Source organism: Lycium barbarum, chromosome 9 (genome assembly GCF_019175385.1).
Source record: "Lycium barbarum isolate Lr01 chromosome 9, ASM1917538v2, whole genome shotgun sequence".
Lineage (NCBI taxonomy): Eukaryota > Viridiplantae > Streptophyta > Magnoliopsida > Solanales > Solanaceae > Lycium > Lycium barbarum.
In genome coordinates, this window is record NC_083345.1 from 34355782 (window position 1) to 34363368 (window position 7587).

Sequence of the window (7587 nt, forward strand, 5' to 3'; positions counted from 1 at the left end):
CTTCTAGAAGTCCTTCTAGAAGGGTTTGGGGACTCAAGTGAGTCTAAGCACCGCATTTTATCCCTAGAAAAATGGGCAAGCTGAGTGTATTATTCAGACCCTCGAGGATATGTTATGGGCATATGTGTTAGACTTCGGAGGTAGCTGGGATGATCATTTGCCACTTATTGGATTCGCATTTAATAATAGTTATCATTCCAGTATCCAGATGGCCCCGTATGAGGCTTTATACGGGCGGAAGTGTAGGTCACCTATTGGATGGTTCGAAGTGGGTGAATCTAAGCTAGTAGGGACAGATTTGATTCAGCAAGCGGTGGAGAAGGTCAAGCTCATTCAGGATCGCTTATTGACCGCTCAGAGCCATCAAAAGTCTTATGCACACAACAACCGATGAGATTTAGAATTCCAGGTTGATGATTGAGTATTTTTGAAGGTATTGCCTATGAAAGGTATCAAGAGATTTGGTAAGAAGGGTAAGCTTAGTCCTCAGTACATTGGACCTTACAAGAATATACGTAGAGTAGGCCAGGTGTCCTATGAGCTAGATCTACCATCAGAGTTAGAATTAGTCCATCCAATCTTCCATGTATCCATGCTTCGTAAATGTGTTGGAGATCCTTCCAGAGTCGTACCCATTGATGATTTTTAGGTTAACCAGCAACTATCATATGAAAAGGTTCCTATTGCCATTCTAGATAGATAGGTTTGGAGATTGAGGACTAAGGATGTAGCTTCAGTTAAAGTTCTAAGGAATAGGAATATATCGAGCAAATGACTTGGGAAGCTGAAGAAGATATGAAGTCCAAGTATCCGCACTTATTTCCACTTCCAGAGGAGGTTCAAACTGAGACACCATTGCCTTCAGGTGCATAATTTTTCATTTCTCATGATTACTGTTCATGTGAAGCCAGTATTATTATTGCTTGTTATGGCCCTGTGTGGCGTTGCATATTTTGGGTTGCTGTGACAGGTTGGCAGTGGTACAGTTATAGGGGAAACTCTGCAAAAAACTTTATAAGACCTCTAGGAGCTTAACATTCAAGGATGAATGTTCTTAAGGGGGGAAGAATGTTACACTTCACTTGTCACAAACGTTAAAGTTTCGCTTTAAGTCGATCGTCATAGGTTCATATTGGAAACCATTGGAGAGTTATGTATAAGGACTATTGGTGTATCTCGGAGATGTATAAGTTCTTAAACATGTTTGGAAAAGAGTATGGACGTTGGACATTAAATGAATCGGAAAGAATACGTTTCACCAAAAAATTAGATTAATGTATTTTCACGGCCATTTCCACGGCCAGTGAACAATTTCACGGATTGTGAAATGGTGTTAGGGCCATCGTGAATTGGTGGAAATGGGTGGCAACCACTGGAACAATTTCACGGCCACTTTCACGGCCCATGAAATAATACAGTCCATGAAAGGAGCCGTGGAATTGAGGCGGTGGAAATTTGTTCTTTTGTTATAAATTAAAGGGGAACGACCTTGGGTCATCATTTCACCAAAAACAGATTCTTCTAGAGCTTCTAAGCTCTCCCAAATACTCATAAACTTTCAAATCATTCCAAGATATTTCAAGAGAAGATCTAACCTTGAAACCCTAAGCTAGCTCAGAGAAGAGTGTGTCCTCTTGCTTCTAGTTGGATTGGTGGTAATTAAATCTTGGACCAAGTTGTGTGTGTCTAAAGTTCTTCAAAATATAAGGTATGTTCTTTATCTTATTTCTTATATTAAGTTGATTTGGAGGTTAGTGAGTCAAAAAGGTGAAGTGAATCATGATAGAAAAGGTCATAAAGTATTGTGTTGTAGTTGTTAGTTATGGATGGAGTTTGAAAGGAAGTCTTGGGACTGATTTGAGTCTACTTTGAATATAATCTCTTGGCTATGGTACTGTTGATATTGTTATTATTGTTTGGAAGTTGTTTTGAAGTTTAGTGGGAGTAGATGATATAGGGGAAATGCTGCCCAAATTTCATTAGCTCACCTATTAGTTTAGTTTTATCTTATAAGAGTTTCAATGACTTAACCTTAGTATGAATCATCTTGAATGTAGGTTTGAAAGCTCGGGAGGATAGACGTTGAGTGGTTAAGTAAACGATAAGGTATGTTAAGGCCGACCCTTTCTTTCTTATTGGCATGATCCTTATGAACAAAACGTACACGTAACGTTAATCCATAATGGTTCTACTCTTAGAGTTAGGGATGATCTATTTGGTTCATGTTCCATAATGTATCTTCAGAAAGTCTCCCTTCAGATTTAGTATGATCTCTAGAGTTACTTGTACTCTTATCATGTTTTGCATTGCATTGCATTTATATATAAACATATGCATATACAAACATGTGACCCCTCAGGCGCTATATGCGCGTATCTTATGTATTATTATATATATATGTATGGGGTATGGGGTATGGGGAAGGTGACGGCGTTATATACGCACTACCACCTGATCAGTAGGTCATATGATGATTACGACGATAATGATGATGATGATGATGCCCACAGAGGCTGATATGACACGATGGGATGCCCATAGAGGTTTGACAGCCCTTATATACGCATATATATGTATGACCTCATGCATTCATGCACAACATTTACGTATATCATTGATTCATAGAGACAGTCAGACGTACAAGTTGCATTCATTTACCTAAGGTCTTCTTATGTTTCTCTTATGTTACTCTCATGCCTTACATACTCAGTACTTTATCCGTGCTGACATCCTTTTATTTGTGGATGTTGGGTTCATGCCCGCAGGTAAACAGGGAGATGGATCAGACCCATAAGCTGCCTTCTCAGCGATTGTACAGGAGAACTCCACTTGTTCCGGAGTTGCAGTTCAGCTTGGTATGATTCTTTTGTGCATATATGGGCATGGCGGGGCCCTGTCCCATCCGTATTATAATATAGATTCCACTAGAGGCCCGTAGACAGATATGTACAGAAAGATGTTCTAAGGGCATCTTGGTTATCTTTGTTATATCATTATCTTTGGTAGCCTTGACGGCTTATACATTTAGGTTCAGTTTGATTACGTGTATACATATATATATATATATATATGGCATCTATTAGTTAACAGTATGGCCCACTCAGGTATGATCATGTAATGTATGCATGTCATGTAGTGCTTAGTAGGTTAGCTCCGGGTGCCCGTCATGGCCCTTCAGTTGGGTCGTGACAAAATTTCTGAGTCTTGTTTATGGTGTGTTGTGCACCACACTTATAAACAGGAGGCTGCAGGGCATTTAGGAAGATTGCCCTTTCTTATCTTAGATCGTGCGTTAGAGCTGTACCAACAAGATTTCTTTCTCATGACGTACTGCGATTTCAGATATGCCTATGATATGAGGAGTTTCATCTAGCCAGAGAGCTAAGATAGTAATGGGATCAGGTGTGAATTACTCTATTGAAAAGGACCTGTCTGAGATTATGCCCTCTGTTGAGGAAGATCCGTCTGAGACCAGGATGAGATATCCTCTTGAGTGTCCCCCACTCCAATGACAATAGGAGAGCTGAAAGGAGCCTTGGTATCACTAGGACCACCAATTCCACCACTGGGCCATACTGGCCAGGAGGTGGGGAGAGTTATACAGTTATCGACACAGCCGGCGGCTTCCCAAACTAAGCACCTTACCAAGATACTAGATTGTCATAGATCTTCTAAGGGATTGAGAAGTCCACAGTCTTGGGAGTTCGTTAATCAGGACTCGCCGATTTTTACAGGACATGATATAGATGAGGAAGGTAGATCGTCCAAGAGGACAAAAGTAGTGGATAATTACTAGAAACCACCGAGCGGTAGCAGGCCGCAAGGTTATGGGCAGCAAGACAGGTTACCCACACAGTCGGTGCCGGATCAGGGCTCTCAGGTAGGGCCATGGCAGGGGTTGCGAGCATCAGAATCCCAGGGCCAGAGTAATTCGGTTCAGATGAGGCCTCATCGCATTCAGTACAGCCGGCCACATGTCGGACTACGTCATTTGAATATGGGAGGTTGTTTCTGGTGCGGGAGTCAGTGGCACCAGATTCAGAGATGTCCGAGGCTTATTCGAGGGAATCAAAGTGAAAACAAAGGTAAAGACGGAGTTCCTGGATTAGGTGGTGCTTAGGACCGCATTCATGTCTGGGCAAGTCGTCAGGACTTGAAGTCCTCGCCAGATGCGATGACAGGTATATTGATAGTCTGTATATATAGGGCCCTGATATGTTGTACATTGCTCCATTTATTATGGGAAAGTTTGATATAGCACTAGAGTTATTGAATGAGTTGTCTTTTGTATCAACACCTGTTAGTGAGCTTATTATTGCTAGAAAGACTCAGCATCGTCAGACCTTAGCAGATCCTATAGAGTTACAGATGGTCGATTTCGACGTTATTATGGGTATGGATCGATTAGTTTCTGTTCATCCTAATGTTGGGTGCTCGACAAAGATTGTTACGTTCGACTTTCTAGGGGAACCAATTTTGGAGTGGAAGGGCGAAACATCATCACCGAGAGTTATATTTTTTCCCTACTCAAGGTAAACAAGATGATTTCAAAGGGTTGTATCTATCATATAGTTCAAGTTTAGAAAGTAGAAGTGGAACAACCAATTCTTCAGTCTGTTTCAGTGATTAATGAATTCCTAGATGAACTTCCAGGCATTCCGCCAGAGCGTGAGATTGACTTTGCTATTGATGTACTACCAGATACGCAGCCGATATCTATTCCCCCTTATAATATAGCCCCTGCTAAGTTGGAGAAAGTAAAGGAGAAATTGAAGGATTTGCTCGAGAAAAGCTTCATCATGCTCAGTACTTCATCATAGAAAGCATTAGTGTGGTTTGTAAGGGAGAAAGGTAAATCACTAAGGATGTGTATTAATTCTAGGCAGTGGAATGGGGTGGCAATATAGGACAAGTACCCACTTCAGAGGATTAACGACTCATTGGATCAGTTATAGGGTGCTAGATGTTTTTTCGAAGGTATATTTGAGATCGGGTTATCATCAGGTGAGTGTCAGGGAGAAGGATATTCTGAAGGTAGCATTCAGAGCAAAACATGATCATCTTGAGTTTCTCGTTATGTCGTTTGGGTTGCCTAATGCGCCAGCAGTGTTCATGGATTTGATGAATAGTGTAATCAGACCCTTCTTAAGTTTGTTCATGGTTGTATTTATCCATGACATTCTGGCCTGGTTTCGATCAGGAATGGAGCAAGCAGATCATTTGCGTGCAGTACTCAGAGCCCTCCAGGATTGGGAGTTGTATGCGAAGTTCTCTAAATGTGAATTTTGGTCAAACTCCGTAGCATTTCTTAGGCATATGATATTAGACGAGGGCATTCAAAATGTAGGGTCCTAAAGATTCGGCCAAGACCCACGACACCGACAGGAGTTTGTAGTTTTCTGGGTTTGATAGGATATACAAGAGGTTCGTAGAGGCTCATCCAGTACCACTGACGAAGTTGACTTAGAAAGCAGTTAAGTTTTAGTGGACAGACTATGGTAATAGGGGGAAACAGGCCCACAAGGATAAAATGGGTATTTCGAAAGTGAAATCGGTAACCCAGCGTTCTAGAAGTTCAATTCTACTATTCAATTGCTATATTAACTCAAGAATAGGTCAATTACATCATTCAAGTCAAAACCCCAATTTGGGTATAAATCCTAACTTTCAAACCTTCAATTTCATCAACAATAACGGGAGATTCAAGCCTATTAGTAATTAAATCGTCAATTTCCATACTTAGATTAGTCTAACCTACCAACAATTCTCATTTAGGAAGACTTAAACTCAAATAATGAAATAAACATCAAAACCTATCTTTCTTCCTAAGTTCTATAGAGATTCTGTCATGGATAAGGGAAAGATAAGGGAATGGATTCAAGGTTAGGGAACTTACCCACAAGAGAAATTAGCCAAGAACTCTCCAAATCGCCTCAAAGGATGCTTAGAAACAATAAATGAAGTATAGGAAATGTCAGCTAATCATTAAATAAGAAACTGGTCTCGTCATCCGCAGTAGCGATACTCTATCCGCTACTACGGGACAACCACAGCGGTACCTCTTTCGCTGCCACGAGTCCGCCACAACGGGCTACCAACTGCTATGGTGACTCTTGACAATCCCATCACCCTCACTGTAGCGGACCAGGGCCTAGCCACAGTGGGTCAGCTACAGCGCATTTGGTGCCGCTACGACGGACACCAGACTCCAGAAAATCCTGGTTTTTCATTATCTCAGTCCCGAAATTCGACAATCACTCGAGACCTCACATATACAAATCAGACACACATTCACACATAAAAACACGTTGCGGACTCACTCGCAGTCTCAGAATTTCCAACGGAGGTATGTTTGATCGGGTCAACACCCAATAGCCAAATACTAACTTTCCAACCAATAACCCGAAACGCTCCCAAGTGTCTTGGGAACCGAACCGAATAACCCACCAAGTCACAATCGACCGTCCGGACCTCTTGAAATCGACGAATTTCTGAAAAAGGTCCGTTTATCCAAAAGTCAACTATTGGTCAAAAGTTTTTCTCTTTAAGGCTCTAATTCTCATAAGATAAGACATCATAAATCTCGCCCGATCACCTTGGGAACCGTACCACCCATCCCTCTCAGTCAAAATCGTACTAATAGGGATCAAGAAAGGGTCAACGGGGGTAATTGGGTCTCAAGTGAAATAAAAAGAGTATAATAATTTTGAAAGAAAATAATAGAATAAATATCCAATTGAAAAAAAAATACTGGTAATTAAACTTTTTATTGTATAAAATTGGTTGTATAAACTTATCATCTAAAATAGTCAAAGTAATCTCATAATCTCCAACATAAAAAATTTCTCAAGTATTTACAATTTAGAGCACTTATTCTGACTTTATTTGAATGGGGTAAAAATATCCTATTTAGAATAGTTCAAGGGCAAGATTGACCATTTCACTTTGTTCTGTAACAACAATTTGTAGGTAGAGTATTTTCGAGCAACTTGACTTGTGGGGATGATATTTTTGAGCTGCTTGGCTAACATTGAAGGCATTTTCGCTCCAACAATGAAATAGAGGACAAAACTGTTCTATTTCAAATAAATCAAGGTATTTTTTTTCCTTAAATTAAAAAAAAAAAAAAGGAAATACGAGGAAAAAAAAGGTTGTGAGATATTTTTGGGAAGACAGAACTTTTATAGAAACTATGTCTATTCGGGGTAAATTTATGCCTTTAAGGCATAACTTCTGTATTATCCTACAGAACTATACCGGACAAGGGGTGAAGTTACCAGCCCATTTGAAGGTAGCCGTGCAGTTTCATTTTTTTTGAGCGGATTGCCCTTCTTTTGGGGTGGTCTTTAAATTTGCCCCTCATATTTGTGGTCTTTAAATTATGCCCCTCATATTGCTGGTCTTTAATTTTTGCAACGCAGAAATCATGAGATTCTGGGTTCGAACCCCCACTCAAACATAAATTAAAAATAAATGCAAGGCAAGGTTTGGGTCGCGTGTATGCCGGACCCGGCATACACTTGTTAAGGAATTACCAAAGTTATGGCAGACCCGGCATACTCATGCCTTATGGGTAGACTTGGCATA